This window comes from Buteo buteo, chromosome 1, assembly GCF_964188355.1.
Source record: "Buteo buteo chromosome 1, bButBut1.hap1.1, whole genome shotgun sequence".
Taxonomy (NCBI): Eukaryota; Metazoa; Chordata; class Aves; order Accipitriformes; family Accipitridae; genus Buteo; species Buteo buteo.
The window spans coordinates 67,192,207-67,210,487 of NC_134171.1; positions in this window are offsets into that span (position 1 = coordinate 67,192,207).

An 18,281-nucleotide genomic window follows, 5' to 3' on the forward strand; every position below is an offset into this window, starting at 1 on the left:
AGATCTCATTGGTTTTCTAGAGGATTGAACTCAAACTCTTGCATGTACATACATGTATGAGGAAAAACATTGGGTAAACAACTAACACAAAGACTGGTCATAAATATATTAAGGGAAAATTCATTATAATTACCCAAAAATGCCTAAACTTCTTCCAAGGAATTAGTTTCTTTTAGTAAGTCTGCATTTGCCATGAAAGGAACAAGCTTGTATTCTTAAATTTATATTATTTTCTTACCTGATTGCATGCTTTAACTGCATCTTATCTCAGGATGTCATATAACTTAGATTTTTCTGTGCTCTTCTGCTTTGCCTGAGTTAAACTCACCTTATCCAAGGCTGAGTAACACCATGTGACATGCACCAATAGCTTTTTCAGATGCCTTCTGTTTTAATTACCATGTGTCAAATATTTCCAACCAGCTTGTGGTCTGCAGAACAAATTAAACATCTCCATAAAGTGGTTTAAAAAATTATCCAAAACTGGACTAAACTTGAACCATGAATATATTAATGAAAATCTCAATCTGTTCATGGACATTTTGTGAGCAACAAAAAGCAGCATTAATCAAGTCAATTACTTGCTTTGCAGTTTTCACTTGACGATAGGGAATGTTACAGCATTTGGCCCTCTAAATTCTGGTAGTAACACAAACAAGGGAAATTGATTTTCAGTTTTCTCTTCAAGATGTCTGTTTTTTATAACTTTTACTTGAGCATAGATTTTTCTACCTCTGTAGGTGATAAGGTAGAAAGTGTCTTTGTTAGCTTGGGCAGCGCTTGTGTTGGAAAAAGCAGCCTGGCTAGTCAGTTAGAAGGCATAATTCCCTGCTCCTTCTGGATGAAAATAAAGCCTGGCTCTGGACCATGCATCCTGCCCATAATTCATGCTGAGGGTGTCAATCAGTAAGCTAAAATGCCTACAGGTATCTGTGTCGGTGTGTGTAAGATAATATTGCTTTTCATTTTCTAGCGAAGGGCATTATTCCCGTAATGGCACCATTCCCAGTATCCCTGTGAGCTTGCCTAGCACTAAAGTGTAGTTCCTGAATATAGGTCAGAAAAGGACGTTGTTATAACTAGTGTCCTTGATGGAAACTAGTATGTGCTGAATTTGCAAAAAGTCTGAGTTCAGTGTCATCCGTTTTCAGTATTTCCCGAACAATTGATTTATTTCACATTATTAATGAACTTTGCAGCAGTTCCACTTGTCAGGCCTACTCTGCAGGGGTCAATAATGAGAGGAAACCTGATGTTAGTGGATCCAGCTTAAGTGATTCTGTCATGCTAACGATTCAATATATCAGGACAAATGTCAGCTCCTTCCAATATGTTAATTCCTCTGATCCTATTTGCATAAACTACAGTCAATGAAATACAAGTTCCCCCTCTAGGATAGTTAATGGAGATTTGTAAAGGATTTTTTTTTTTTTTTCTGAGTTTCTAGGAAGGCTGAGGAGAATGGAACCTCATTCCTGAGCTCCATGTATAACCTGGAAGCAAAGATGTGGCTTTACTTGAACACAACCTCTTCAAGGAGTAGGTTTAGCCACCTGATTAGGTGATAGTAGAGATGAAGACTAGACATCCCCTGTATCTGATTTTGTAGGTCTCGGAAGGGATTGCTCGTGAACCAAGCAAGCAGAAGAGAGGATTGACTTCTGGCCTTCTGTACTCAGAATAGAGGATTAACCCTTGAAGCTAGTGTACATGTGAGACTGTATTTTCCCAGCCTTTCTGGCAAAAATGTTGCCAAATTCTGTGTCCTCATAAAATGAAACTTGTTGTCAACAAAGTACCCGTGGTAGTTCTGCACTAGCAAGCTTTCAGAGCGTGCACTTGTGGCTCTCCAATGTCTTGTCTGAGTTCTCAGTTGCTTAAGCTGAAGGTTTTTCTGCATTTAGTGGTGTGAAACGCTTACCTGTGGCTCATAGCAAGTTCTGTAACATGGCGGAAGTGGGGGTCCTGTGGTTTGCACCTGAGTTTACTACAGGGATGACCTTGTTTTCTCCTTAAGGTGCTGGTTTGTGTGCACCAATTTGCCTTTAGGAATGAGAAAATAATTTATGAACATTAGAAGTAGAAAAAAATTTCCCTAGATATTTGTGGAATAGATGTTACTTGTTGTCATGCACTTTCTTGTGGCCTTGGTACCTGAAGATGCTAAAACATTTTCGTAATTTAAACATTTGTTCCCACAAGCCAACTTAAAGGCATGTCTTTGAAACAAGGTTTCACTGAGGTTCTCTGTCCCTATTTTGCTTCTACCAAGACTAAATAAAAAATGAAGGGTTTTGTACAGTACTTCCTCTCTTCCCTGGATTTTTGAGATGATGCTTCAGTGTTTAGCAACAGCAATAAAAGCGTGGAATACTAATGGTTGTAAACACCACGAGGGGAAGCAGCCTTTCCCACAGAGTGTTAAAGTTTCCCAGGACAAAAAAAGGTAAGTAGCTACTGCTTTATTTTCTTCTACTTTCTCTGTGTATGAAATCACTTTGATAGATCTGCAGGAAGAGATTTAGTTGCAGATGGCAGAGGTCAGTGTATTGTGTATTCAATGTAGTCAATAATAAAGTCAGGACTTATGCTAACTGAATGTTAATAAGGAATCACAAGGACCTTGGAAAGTCATTACGTCTGGTCATTTGCTTCACAATATTGCTCCAAACAGGCTCTGGAGGCCAATGCAAGGGGATTAAAAAAAAAAGTCTGGAGGAACGAGGGAAAGCAGAAAGGCTAAAAATAGAAGGTTCGTGTAATGTGCAGCAGACCATTGTAAAGACATTTTCAGAGTACAGCTGTTACACAGTAAAGAAAACCATATTACTTCATTAAATGGCTTCAACATTGAGCCTCATCTTAGTCATCCTTTCTCCCCCTGAAATTGCTGTCCTGTTGGCCAAGGAGATCATGATGAAAAACGCGTAGCTTCCCGTAACAGCAGAAATCTTGGCTGTGGCTGTAAAGTAGAAATAACATAAAATACATTCAATTGTCAAGGTTACAGATGAAATAGACACAAACCAGAAGGGGTTAATTCCTGCAGCTCTAGATACTTGAGCAAAATTTTTGTTTGCTGGGATTTTCATGTGTGAACAATGCAAGATTTGTCCTAGGAGCTCTGGTTTTGGGTTGGGCTTGAAAGGAAAAATCTGTAGGCTACAGCATGACTCAAGCCAATAGTCTTTCCTTCCTACAAACCAAATATTTATTATCCCTTACATTAAGTCATCATTAGTTTGCTCTCCCACCCTGAAATGACAAAAACTGGAACAAAAACTTCAAACCCTAAATTGAATCATTTAATCTTACCCCGTGTTATGGGTAAGATGTGGCACGGTCTTTTTGGTAGCGGGGGAGAGGCCGCAGGGGTGGCTCCTGTGAGAAGCTGCTAGAAGCTTCCCCGGCTCCAAGTCGGACCCGCCTCTGGCCCAGGCTGAGCCCAGCAGTGACGGTGGTAGCGCCTCTGGGAGAACAGGTTTCAGAAGGGGAACCTGCAGTGAGTAGGGGGATTGGAATGTGAGAGGAACCCCTCTGCAGACACCGAGGTCAGTGAAGAAGGAGGGGAGGAGGTGCGCCGGAGGAGGCGGATGCCCCTGCAGCCTGTGGAAAGATGGCAGGCTGTGTCCCCCCAGCCCATGGAGGTGAACGGGGGAGCAGATGCCCCTGAAGATGGCCGTGACTCCATGGGAAAGCCCATGCTGGAGCAGTCTGTGGCTGAAGATCGGCCCACAGAAAGGACCCACTCCTGGGAAGTTTGTGAGGAACTGCAGCCCCATGGAAAGGACCCATGTTGGAGAAGTTTGTGAAGGACTGTCTCCTGCGGGAGGGACCCCACGGTGGAGCAGGGGAGGAGTGAGGAGTCCTCCCCCTGAGGAGGAAGGAGCGGCAGAGACAAGGTGTGGGGAGCTGACCCCAACCCCCATCCCCTGTTCCCCTGCGCCACTGGGGGGAGGAGGTGGAGAGAACCGGGAGTGGGGTTGAGTCGGGAAGGAGGGAGGGGTGGGGGAAGGTGTTCTAAGGTTTGGGTTTACTTCTCGTTATCCTTGTTTTCATTTGATTTGTAGTAAATTAAATTGATTTTGTTTTTTCCCCAAGTTGAGCCTGTCTTTTGCCCGTGACCAGTGATCCTTCCCTGTCCTTGTCCCGACCCACAAGGCTTTCTTCATATTTTCTCCTCCTCATCCCACCGTGGTTGGGTGAGGACGAGTGAGTGAGCGGCTTCATGGTGCTTTGTTACTGACTGGGCCGAAACCACGACACCCAGACAAAGCTATCTTTGCAGGAGTAATGTCACTGTACCTAATGTAGGATCTTAGTGTTGCTCCTCACCTATATTTCCTGAGGTCGCTAATGAAGGAAATATCTTTCATGGCATTATCAACATAGTCAGTGAGCACCCAGCAGATGTTGCTGCCCTGTGATGTGTGGTTGCCTCACTTCTTGCTAGTTGTGCAGTTGAAGCTCCAGCCTTTATCATTTCAGTTAGCAATGACCAGTCCTACAATATACCGAATTCTACTACTTGGCTATGCATGATAATGTCTCTGTACCACTGAGCTGGCCTCCACTAGTTAATTTATTGTAAATGCCTATAAAATGCATGTGGAAGGCAGGTAGGTCTGTCATAAATCTCAGAATTAGCTTAATGCTCTTATTGTTTGCAGGCTGGGTCTGTGGGCATAATGCCTGTGTATTCATTAAAGTTTGGTCCAAGGGTAAGAGCTCAGTAGACAAAATTGCTGGTGTTGTAGCAACATTCCAGTATATTTACAGTGGAAAGGACTAGTGAGGTTGTTAATATTGCACAAGTTTCAAACCCTTTGCACAGGGCACCTTAATTTCCAGCAATTTTGCAGTAGTGAGGAAGCTCAGCCTTTGTACAGAGTGTCAGTGTGAGACCTAAGGTTTCAGATGACTTGGGGTTAGGAAAATTGATAGTCTCATTTATAAATATGCTCCAGTCAATGAAGCTATGTCCACAGTTTAGATGAAGCAGCTTGAATACCGGAAAAATGCAGCCTGGTGAGTGACAGGGATTCTATTGGGATTAATTCATTTTGCCTGTCACGCGGAGTCAAGATTTGGGCAGAAGTCTTTGCTGCTGCCTTGTCCTCCTGAGCCATGAGTGACTTGCATGCTTTAAAAAATGTTGCTTGTCATCAAAAATATTAGGACCTGCAAAACATAGTATTTTATTTGAGACGTATAACTTTCTTATTCAACTTTTATGCAAAATTGAACTAGGTATGATTCAGACTGAGTTTGCCCAACCCATCCTCTTACAGATGTGAAACCAGGCAGTGATTTAGCTCGTTATCTTGAAGACAGTGTGAATATTCAGCCTTTACTGTTAATGCGTTGGGTGTTTCTAGGGGACCCACCATGTTGGATAGGTTTGAATAAGAAAATCTTTAAAACATCTCCCAAGGACTCATCTTGTAAGTGCTTATCAGAGCAGATGGTAAATATAAATAACCTGTGGAGCAGTTTTTCTTTAACCTATGCCCTCCACTTTAATCCTCACTGGAGCAATGCTGGTCCATCACAATTTAGTCCTCAAATATCACATCCTTGTTATATTGAAAAAGCCTTTGGGAAACGTCCTGCATACTGATCTACACAGGGAGTAAATGAATAAAAAATGACTAAGTTGTCCCTCAAAAAGTTGGTATTAACTGCTTTACCACCATTTGTTAGTGCTCAGAGGAATGTATCCAGAGTATTCAACTATCACAGGAGCTTAGTGTTTTGGTTGATATTGGAGCTTTGATCCAGCAAAATGCTTAGTACCCTCAGGTTCCAAACAATTTCCTCAGAGGAGAGAGCATGGAGGCTCTGGGTTGCAAAAAGCTTGCGTTTTCAGTGACATCTTCATGAAATTCTTATGCATAAATCCTGAATAGTATTGTGGGTAAAGGGCTGTAAGGGATGAAAGCTTTAATGAGCATGCACATCCTTTTCTTGTGTTTTTGCTGAGTTTTGCTTCATTTGTTAAGGGATTGCAATATTTCAGAGTTCCGATATGTAAAACTATGTGCATTTTTAACAAACTCAGAAGCACAGAGATTAACTGCCTCTTTCTACTCAATTCCAGACTAAATGACATGTGCATGGTGATAAAATCAGAATGAAGTACAAGCTTCTGTACTGTAATCAAGGTATAAGAAGGGTATTTAGCTTTTGTCACATCCTAATACTTACAATGAAAATGTGACTGTTCTATTTCAGATACCTTCTATTTGAGAATAATAATATGCTGGCATACTGGAAAACTCTTCAGGAAGCTCTTATTCTTTATATCTGTTTCCCCATGAGACATTGGATGACAACATATTTAAGTTTGGAGTTGCAGGTGCACTTAAATCAGTGTAGTTTTGTTGATTTTATTTATTTTTTATTTTTTTTATAAAAAGGATCTGGTTTCCTTTGTGGAAATGTGGTTCAAAACAAATATCAGGCTTTGCATCTACCCTAACTTAATATAGAGAGCCTTGTGTCACCTGGGTGAAGAACTCAAATAGCCCTATAAACATTTTGCAAACATAGCTAATGAAAACTAAGTCTTCACCACCTCTCAAATAAACTCCAGTTGTCCAAGACTCCTTTTACTCTGGGAATTTTCCCCTTGCACCCAAATTGACCCAATCATGTAACCCTTTTCTACCAAGAAAACCACTGCATTGAGACACTGTAGGATGTGAGAGGCCACTACTGGACGTCTTGCTTCCAAGTCCTAAATTATGAGTGGACTGAACTGTCTGTGACTGTGGGCCTATGCAACCCTGGGCAATTTTCCTTCTACATCTTACCTATGGGAACTCCGGGATTGTCTTCTCTTTCTAAAACATGGAAATTACCTAGTACACTGAATATATTTCAGTGACACACTTTCACACCATCCTGGTTAAAATAAATCTAAGTGTTTCAAATATTAATGCTCTTCCTCTACCAATTAGTAGAGTCAGTGGGACTTAAAACAGACACTCCTCACAGGATGCGGCTTGTTACCAAATGGAGACATGAATTGAGGTAGACTTCGTAAGGAAGCAAGTGCAGCCCCCAAAAAGCTGCATAAGTGTCCAAACGTGGCATGGTATTCATAAGCAGCAATTTGTGTATTAACAATCCCTGCACAAGGTTGAAAAGCAAGTTTCAATTATAGTCCTTTTAAAAACATTTGGAAAATGCTGCTACTTCATGCCTATTGATTTCCTTATTAAAATCAATATTCATATAATGAGGTCTGACACATTTCTGACCTGTGTAAATGCAGTGAATTCTTGGGGTGGGGGGTGGGGGAGAAAACTCTGGTAATGGAAATTTAAGGATCTGTCTTAAACCTGCATGAGAGACAGGCACTCGAAAGATGCCTCTCATAAGGCAGAGGGTGCTTCGGTATACTTAATTTTGACCTTGATTACTTAAGCATTTTTAGGTTGCTTATCTTTGCTTATGCAATCACCTAGCAATAAGCAATAAAATATATTAAGGTCATATTTACTTTGCAAATCCTGAATGGTACAAAACTTAATAAACCCTTGGATGATACAGTTGGTCACCACCTCCACTGCTGAAAAAGTCAAAATGAAGACAGTGAATATAAGAGTCCATGTCCACCTTGCCCTAGCAGTATGAAGAGAACCTGAATGTAGGCTGCAAAGCTGCACAAGGTAAACTTAGTAAATGTTAAGTTCAGAATATAGCAGGAGGTTCTCATGTGTACACGTATCAGGCTGTGGTTGGGTTTTTTTTCTGCGGTGGTCTTGTAAATAAGCACTATGGAGAGATCTAGGGTAAATGTTTGGCACTGTTACTGCCCTTCTGGATAGGTTTGTTCCGTGCTGCTGTCTTCATCAGTAAAAATAGAAACAGTGGCTCCCACTCCCTTTTTAAAGCTCTGACAAATGAAATCTGTGGAGAGGAGTCAATTTTTGCTAGTGGTCTTACCTAATCCTTAGACTTTATGGTTGTTTAATACCTCTTTCTCTTTCTTTCTTGTCTTGGGAACCAACAGTTTCCACAGTTTTCTTAGGATTCTTAGTGGGTTTTGATGGTCACTGTGTTTACTGCTAATCTGGCATGGCTACTTAATTAGCTACAAAAAATAACCGTTAAGGGGTAGTTACAAATGAGAGAGCTAGAAAAGAAAATGCTCACTTTCGTTTTTTCACTCTGCAGGCATTTTAGCAAACCAAGCTGCTAAAGTAAAAATGTGGGCCTAAACGAGACCTCTGGTGGTATGGGAATGTGGTCCTTTACTAGTTTAGGCACACTCATAAATCCTCCATCAAGCCCAATGCTGCGTTGGTTTGCAGTTTCTCTCCTTAAGACAATCCAACTCTCATTTAAGAATATAACATTAACACAATCTACTATTTCAAAGGAAGCGGTTTTAGTGGTCCTTGGCCTCATTGCTAAGAATGTGAAGTTCATCAGTAGTATATCATGCTTCAATTTCTAGGAACTGAATTTTTTGGTTTTGATTAAAAGCTAGAAATCTGCCCCAAAACTATGTGCTCTTTGTAGATGGTATTACTCCTCATCTCATCTTACCCTGCTGCTAATTCCTCTTAGTCCTACATCACTTGTGTATGTTGAAAAGCATAATTTCTAAAATAGTTTTGGGAGTATCTGTTTTGAACTTAAACAGCTGAAAGTATCTGCAAGGAATAGTAAGATCGGTGTCTTGTCGTTATGCATATGTGACTTCCTCCTTTCCCACTGTTGGGGATATTTGCCCTACCAAGATCTCCGCTGGAGAAATATTCCAGAGTGCTTCTAACAGATAGCTTTTAGTTACAGAGTAGATGATACAAATATCTTTATCTATAGGGCATAATAGATAGTCGGGAGACTCAAGAATCACACAAAGGAAGAAAATCAACAGCTCCTTTAAAGCTTCATTCTTAAGAGAAGTTAGAGTGGAATAACATTGTTCGTTATCTCATTCAGTGAAATAACCATGCAGTGGTAAAATATTCATGCCACTTCTAAGTGTACATGGAGGCATAGTTCTCAGACAATTCATTAAGCAATCATATTTGACTTTATCCTCATAGAAAGTAGTTGATTAGGCAAAGGTGACTTGGTTATTTTTCTGCCTTAGTACTGAATGCTTGGATAGCAGTAGATGTAATGTCTCTTTTCTATGTTGTAGCAAGCAGCTTAAATTACAATGTTCTCAATTACAACTTGTTTGGCAAGGTGGCCAAGCAAGCAGTAACATGCCACTGATGAAAGGCAGTGTGGCTACAAAGCTCAGAGGATGGTTGCTAAGGATTTTTCCCATCTGGGATTGGTCTTTGGTGGCTCTTGCTCAAATTTTCCTCAGTGACCTTGTCAGCACATTCACTTTTTGTGCTGAAGCTGGAAAAACGCAGGAGTTAACAGCAGAGCTGGGATACCGCACGGCAGAAGAGGAGGGTACTGAAGACTGGAATAAAAAAACAGATGGCTTTACAACAGCACAAAATGCACCCAGTGCCTTGTATATCAAGTACATCTATAATAAGGTGAGGAAAATATGATTTGTGGATGGCTGAAGATAAGGAGGGAATGAATGATAGGATGGCTCTGGGCCAACCAAGGTGAGATGACTAGGAAAGATAAACATTGCTGTAGTCAAGATAGATGTCAATTTGTGGAGGGGTGAGGTGATGTTATGGTACCAGGCACTGTGGAGAGCTCATGCAGAATGCACAACACTGTTCAGATATAGTGCACAAAAGATGAACTCTCAGTGAATCAAATGCAAAAAAGAGACCTGGGAATAATTAAAGGACTGATCTGACTATCATCCCAGAACTGAAAGAGCATGGCTTGCTTAGCCTAGCAGTATTCAGAGGTGATATCATTGTTTCCTATAAATCTATCAGGAGAGTAAATTTCTGAAAGAGAGGCTACTGTCAGCACAAAGTCGTGGATATAAACTGTGAACTGATTTCAGCTGGAAACCAGGAGACTTATTCTTTGTGCTTTTGCCCATTGGGTTAACAAGGGCATTTCTCCTTTCAGCTTGTTATGGCCCTTGCCTAGGGGTAGGATGGAGCTTGAATGATGTATGAACAACGTGTATGGTGGGGGTACCTGAATTACTGGGTCTGAACTCTATGGCCCAGTGGCAAACTCGAAAAGCACATGAGGAAAATACCTTAAACTATTAAGCTGTTTAAGGGCCCTTTACTGATCAGGAAGAACACTGTCCTAATTGAAAAACTAGTCTGGGTCGGAAAGGGGCCCTGAAAGCAGTTAGAACATGGACATCACATGGAAGAAAGTGAAAAGCTGGTGGTAATTAATATAAATCAGAAGATAAGGATGGTAGAAAGTTGGCATGGAAGCAAAAAGGTGCAAGGAGAAATGTGTGGCTGGCATGCTTAAGCTTAGTAAACACATCTTTTTAATTGTGTTAGGAATGAAAGGTATCTCAGGAATAATATTGTTCTGTTGCTGGTGGGTGAATAAAACTGGAGATAAGAAAGCAGAGCTTATCAAGTAAATTATCTATTCAGTATTTGCAGTAAAGTTCAGATGGTCATCATGTGATGTTGATCTGGCTTTCCATTCCAGCAGTGTAAGGGTTATCAAACAGCAACATCAAGGTGGATGCTTCTTAAGTGGTGGGGTAGGGGGTGCCAAAGTTCTGCTAATTTGCTTTTCCAGAACTGTACAAGAATTGACTGAGGACTTGTTTGATGATAATCTCGAAAGATATACTTAAATTATGGTAAGACTTGTGCTTGGTATTTGCACGAGAATTTCAATGGAGAAACTAGGATGATGCAAAGTTAACGCACTGCTTGTGGTATTGCTTGAAACACTGATGAGATTACGTCTCAGAAGGTATTTCTGAGCAGCTGCTCATTCCTGAGTAGTGAGTGAGTTGCCAGCAGGATCCATTGGGGTTGATTCTTGGCTCTGAGACATTTAACACTGCTGGTGGCCTGACGGGAAGAACAAACCATGGCAGGTAAAACTTTAAGTAGGGTACAGAAACAGAGACCTGGATCGCAGGGGAGAAAGTTGCTGTGTGGAAATGAACAAGGGGGACTATGGGAGAAAATAGCTCTAGTAGCAATTTACCAAAACTCTGTTGGATATTTTTTCACTCATGCTCTTCAAAATCGAAACATTTTCCTCAATTAAGCATGCTTCAGACAGCAGTCATGTCTGTTGCCTGTGTGGAACATATAAATAATAACTGAAATCATCTGACATGGGTTCAACTTGTCTGTCATGTGGGTCTCCTCCAGCTGCTTGAATATGCTGTGTTGGCTGGGAAACCAACTGTAAGGGTTGATGTTGACCTGCTGTTAACACAGTAGCTATTTGGCTTTCTAGAGGAGGGGCAGGTGTCCAAGTTTTTGCCTTGCATGGCTATTGATGCTCTAGATTGTAAGGAAAAATGGCTTTAAACCTCCTGCATAGTGATACTAGTTAGCAGGGGGAATCAGTTTACTGAACTGACAAAGACAAGGCAATTTCTGATCTATTAATGTCACTTTGAGTAGCAAATGTTGCAAATCATTAATTCTTCCAATGTAATTGGGATGTTGGTCTCACCTGGCCCTATATGGTACTCAAAAATAATTTGTTGGTGTCACAGAAAGCAACTGATATAATGCATCTCAGTCTGAAACCTGACTGGGACTGAGTGAGTTAGTTAGCTTCTGGCCAGTTTCTGCAGAGTTGTGGGAATCAAAAAGCAATGCCAAAAGCTAAGTTTGGTAAGTTTAAATTCTGCAGCTTAAGCAGGGGGGAAAATAATCCAAATTTGATAAACTGAAAAAAAAATGAAAATCGCCAGAGGACTAGTGATTTGATGGAAATCAGTACCGTTTAAACAGAAGGCAGTTAACTGAGATACCTGCTATGGCCTTTCTTCTTGAATTATATTTCCTATAGTATAAGGACTTCTTTGCATAAAGGTGACTTAAACTGCTGTTTCTGAGCAAGATCAGTGGTACTGGAATGGCATTTGAATGCATGGCATTGAGGACTGTTGTAAAGATAATCGGGGTTAATGGTACACAAAGCTAGGATGAAATTTGCACCCTGATGGTTGCCATTTTACTCTTCCTTTCTCAATATTTCAGCTTATGTTTGTAGCTAACATGTTATTGCCTGGCTTCTAAGTTTGGGGTTGTGGTTTTGATTTTCTGATCTTTTTTTGTTGTCCTTGAACAAGGCTGGTTGCAGAGCAACAACTTTTTTTGTTCTCCTTACAACAAGGTTGGGTGCAGCTTGCAGGGACCTATCCCCTGCAGCTACCCAGGAAACAGGACCATACAGCAGGAGTAAAGATTTGCGTGGGCACTAATTAACAAGCCACCAAAATGCATCTTGTTTTTAAAAAGCTTGCAAATGCTAAACATGGGGTCAATCTTTTAATTTCAGAAATTAAGGGACAAAACTTACCACAATGCCCTTAGGTATTTTTGAACAGCTTGTGAATGTAGGTATAGGTGTTTAATCCCAGAATCCATTTAAAAGGGCTTAAATCCATACATATGTACAAATGATGAATTAAGTGGATCAATTTTGCCTTATGTGTATTCATCACCATACTGTTCATTAGCTGAACAAAGAAAATAGCTTCAAGATTTCAGATCAAGAGTCTATCAAGGTTTGGCAAGCTGAACAACTTATGCAGAAGCTTGGCCTCGTGGGACATGAATGCTCCAGAGTGACCTTGAAAGAGTGATTTTGCAGGATAGAATGGGCAGGAGTGTTATGGCTGTGGGGCTGTGCGAATAGGTGGAGGGGCTTGGGTTTGTTAGCTGAACTGTGAAATCAGAAAATTCTCCAGGGTTGACCCCAGAGTACAAATGCCCTTACTGAAACAGAATACCAAAACACAATGAACTGTAGGAAATGTTAAATATTGCCTATGACCCTGAAATATTTAATTTTGGTTAACTTCTTTAGATATTAATGATTTTGAAGCAAAACATGATTTCAGCATGGGAAACAAACTATTCAAATGCTTTTTTTTTAATTGTTTTGAAGGAGAGAAAAGACATGTGTCAAAACTGCATACACTTTTCAAAACACTTCGCAAATAGTAACTTTTACTTAGCTGTGATACATAACAGGAATTTTTAAAGGTATTTCTACACATAAGTTTATGGCCTGCTTCAGGAAAATAAGGTGAAAAGTACATTATATTTGAATGTGTTCTAGTGAAGCACCAGTGTCCAGCTCTTGCAGAGAATGCCTAACTTTCTCATATGCAGTTATCTACAGCTGTAGGATAGCAGGTAGGGCTTAGGAATAGGCAACAAGGGATGATTCTTCTGAATGTTGAGTTTAGCAGAGTGTGCAAATCAAATAAGACTTGCATTACCATGTAAAGCTTCATTCAAATACAACTAAATGCCAGCATTGTTCAGTACTGGCCAAGGAATTGGGCTAACTTACCTTGTACCATTGCCTTTCACTTCTGGTTTGGACCAGATTACTATAAATGGCTGTGTGGCTTTATCTAGTACCATTTGATGTAGACTATACCAAAAGTCTTATGAGAAATTCAGCTGGCATGGTGAATTAGAAAACACTAGAGTGACCAATTATTTCTATTAGAGTAGTAATAATGCCTGTTGGATTCTTGAATTCAGTTTTTCTGGTAGTACAGTAGCAGCAGAATTCCTGCTCAGACTGGGTTGTGTAAGGCTTGCCAGAGGGCAGCATAGGGGGAAAAACAACAGAAAGAAGGTGTTGAAGGAAAGGGTTACTATTGCTCTTGTGTTGATGGGAGTGGCACCCGAGTGTCACAGTGTAGGATGAACTTTCATCCTGACCACACTTAGTTCTTGCCCTGCTTTTTGACCTTTGTCTCTTCAGCTCTGTATTGTGTTTTATCCAGATCTGAAATGTGGAAAGGTTTGGGGGGAACTTTTTAATGATCTGCAGCTGAAAAAGGCTGCTTGACTGGAAAGCCTTGTTCTCACTGAAGCTCATCTGATGCTGCCTAGGCTGAGAGAGAGAGTGGAAACCCTTTGACAGTGTTTGAGAAATTTAACTTGACTATGCATTGGTGTAAACTTTGGAAAACTTTTTTCATGGTATTTTCAAACTTGTTTTCAGAACTAAATGGTAGAAGTAGGTGTAGGTAACTGAAAACGGTCTATCGATATAACAGAAAACTTTTCTGTGAAACTGCTGGATAAGCTCAAAAACCCCAGTGCTATTCTTAATTGTTACAATGAAGTGCTGCCCAATGAAGTGCTACTACCAGGAGGCATTCAACTTGACCCACCAACATCTATACTCCGTAGCTGTACTGCAACTCAACCAATGTGTCTCCATTTCATTGTGTAATTCATTCCACCATCATTGCAAGTCTGAACTACACTTGTAACCTCAGCTCCCAATATGCTGAATTGACGATAAAATCAAAGTGGGGGGAGAAATATTTTTTACAAAGAACAGACATTACTCCCTTTTGACAAGAGACAAATGTTTCATTCAAATGCTGCATTTCGCATATTGGAAACAGTAATGAATTCTTGTGCACCTTTCTCCCTAGTTCACAATGTCAGCCCCAGGCGTAGAGGCACTTCAGGCTTTTCTTACAAAATTAAATTTAATGTTACACCTTCCAGTGGAATGATGCATAAATCAAGTGTTTGATTTGCATGGACTCTAGTGAACAGCCCCATCCTGTGCAAATATAAACCCAGTCTTGAATATTATGTCAGGGACAGGAACAAAGCAATCTAGGGTTTCCAATGAGAATCTGGGACCAAGTGTAATTCAGGCTGGTATTATGTTGCTCTCATGTCAAGGCTGTTATTAAAATTCTTAGGTTTTGCCTCCTTTTTTTCATCTCAAAAGAAAATGTTTTTTCTGACCTTCTTGTATTTTGGCAAACCAGTATACACCAGTGCTATTTATACACTGTCTGTGAGGAGCTGAGATGGAATTGTTGGAGGTTTTTCGTTTTCTCTTAGATAAGCAGTGAGGCTAGCAGGATAGAGGGGTAATGAAACAAGGCAAAGCAAAGATGATCATGGAATAAAAATGCAAATGGAAAGAAAAAGATTAGGTAGCTTTGTACCCTTTTTGAAAATAGGCTGCCTTTCACGTGAGTATTCAGAGCCTGGACCAGGTCAGAAAAGTTAAGGGACTAGAAGGCAATAAATATATTCTGCTTCAACATGCAAATGCATTTGTGTTCAACACAATACAAATCCCTCTGCAGGGCTTTCTCATGGAGCCAGGCTGTTAGGTACTGTGCTGCCATATATTTGTTACAGATGGATATTCTTAAGTTCTTCATAGAGGTGGTGGTTGTTTTAGTCCAGTGAATTGTAAATACTGTTCCTCACAAACTCTGCTGAAATTTTGATTGCTTTGTGAGCCTGAAGTTTGTGGGTGAGACACTGAGTTTCTATCTAACCACAGTACTTGTGCATCAACTGTATTGGGATGGGGTTGCTTTGTGTGCCTAAATAAATCAAGGTCTCATGCATTTACCTTCCCCCTGCACACACACACACACACCCCCAATTTGGTTAAAGAGTTAAGGCTAGGAGCTCATCCCTTTTTCTCAGGGGAAGCAGCCTCCAGGGGACCCTGCAAGAATTCATTGCATGGGTAGTGGTTTTTGTATTTGGCAAGGATCTGCCTCCTAGATTCACAGGACTCTACGATAATGAGAGTGCAAGCAATAACTCTTAAGATAAAAAAGAAAATCTACGATTCAATTGGTAATCTATTTTCAATCTCAATTCTAACTGAATGATGCCCATCCCTCCAAACTGTGGGTGATATAGTAAGTGGCAGCATTTGTCACAACCTATTAAACCTACTTTCCTTTAGCTTCAGAAATTAGGCCTTCTTGCATTTACTCACTTGTGCAATAATCTTACCTTGGACAAAAACCTATCACTGTGTTAAAACATAATACTGGATTACTAATATAATTTCTATTTTAACAGTATGCATGTAATTCTTAGTAACTTAATCTTTAGTTTAATTTTGCCTTTGTTTCCAAACAAGCAGCACACAGTTTTCTTGAATCAATGGCAAACTACCAAGAAGTCAAACCTGAACTTTTTCCAATTCCTCTTCACTGAAGGAGGTCATCTGCTGAACCTGCATCTTAACAACAACCAAGACCTGGTTGGGGCTATGGTAGTTAATGGCAGTGTTGGCTGCAGTGACATGAATTGGTAGAGTTTAAGATCTAAAGAGAAGCGAGGCAGGCTAACAGCTGGATGAAGCTCTGATTGCAAGAGAGTAAGCTTTGACTTTCCAAGGATCTGCTTGGCAGCATCCCATGGGAGGCTGGTCTGTAGGACAAATGAGTCTTGGGAAAACTATCTGACCTTCAAGGACAATCTTCTCCAAATAGAGTTGACTTTGATCCTGGTGTGCAAGAAAATCAGCACCCAAGGAAGGTGGCCAGCCAGATGGATGAAATGGGGAAATCCTGTCTGAGCTGAAATAAAAAAACCCATGTGGGAGAAAGTAGTAGGGACTAGCTACTGAAATGTAGACAAGCATCATCCATAACATTGGGAATGGATAACTAGGCTAAAATTACAACTAGGATAAAACCAGGAATGGTAAAACTCAGTTGCATTTTAAACTGGTGTGGGACATGAGGGAAGAAGAAAAAAATAAGAAAAGCATGGGCTCCCAGCTGAATGGGTGGGCGATAAATGATGAATGGTACAGAAAAGACTGAGGTGCCTGATGCTCTCTTCATGTTAGTGTTTGCTGGCAAGGTTGGGTTGCAGGACTGGTTTAGGGAGAGGGAGATTAACTGCTGTAGAAGATTGGATGATGAACTACTAACTGGATGTAGACAAGTTTTCAGAAATGGATGGGATAGGATTGTCATGACCCAGACTGGAGAGACCAAGGAGTGGTGTTTAATTCGAAATTTCCTCGGGCTAAATTAAGGTGCAACGACACCAAACAATCAGTTAAAGAGTTTATGACAGAAGCAAACTGAACTGGGGAGGCATGGTAGTAGGTGGCAGGGTTTCTCACAACAGGAATTGGCATAAGACTACTTCTGTAAACTGTGTAACCATATACATCAATTCAGGGAATAAGGAGATCCTTCCCGTTGAGTCATGAGGTTCAGAGCAGACCCTCTTGCTTTCCAGACTCCTCCTCAGAGAAGGGCCTAGGGGCGGCTGGATCTACTCTTAGTCTCAAACTTGGTCAACGGTTTATATCTTGAAGCGGATGAGGTGTAGGGATTGTGGAAAAGGAAAGAGAGAAGAAGACAGAGAGAAAGGAAGAGAGAAAGATTTCACCGGTCCTGGGTCCAGTGTTGGTTCAGTCAGCTGAAGGGTCCAGTTCCAGTGGGCTTGTGCACCCAGGGCTTCAGTTTGTGTCCTTTTATCATCCTTGCCGCTCCTTCAGGCGGGCACCCAAACTTGTCAGGTTAATGAGCAGTTTGTGAGCCTTTGGGCTTGGGGGTCCTTTGTGGAGTAACTTCTCCTTCCCTGCAGACGTGGCCATTGTTTGATCTTTGTACCAGAACAGCTTATCAGAACAGCGAGCTGTGCACTCTCCAGCATGCCCTCCCCCTCTTGTTGCTGTCTGAGCTGATGGGCTTTTCACCTTGGTTCCTTGCTGTGCAGGTTTGTCTTTAAGCAGAACTTGCCCCAGCACAATGTTTGAGACATCAACTCTTTCAGTCTCTCACAAGGATGAGCCCATGGGTGCTGAGTAAGCTAGTTGATGTCACTGCAGTTACTGTCTAAAATGTTGGAAAGATTATGGTAATTGAGGGATGCCCCTGATGGTGGAAAAGGCAAATGCCTATTTTAAAGAAGGAAAAAATAAAGCAAGGACTAGGCTGTAGCTAATTGCAGGTTTGTCAGCTTTACATTGGGCCAAAAAATGGCCTTTTTGTACATGCCATGAATTAAGGGTCTTTCTGACTGCTACAAAGTGTTTTAATTTTGTATTATAACTTGCCCTATTGACCTTTGTGTACAGGTTTTATAACTTGATCTTAGGAGTCCGTACATCTTGACCTAAAATACATTCAGGTCCTTTCTTCTGCTTATCTGTGAAAAAAAACCTTTTTACCTTCCTGTATATCTCTCTTGTATGTTTGCTAGCAGTATTCATTATTGTCTTATAACCTGTACTGTTAAAGGAAGGAACTATGAGATGGCTGTGGCAATAACATGCATGTTACCTGTTAAGCAGTGCAGATGTAATGTTTTAGGCAGAGGAGATACAGCTGATGCTAACTTGTTAGGGAAAGACTGGGATTTCTGATGCTAACTGGTAAGATAAAGCAG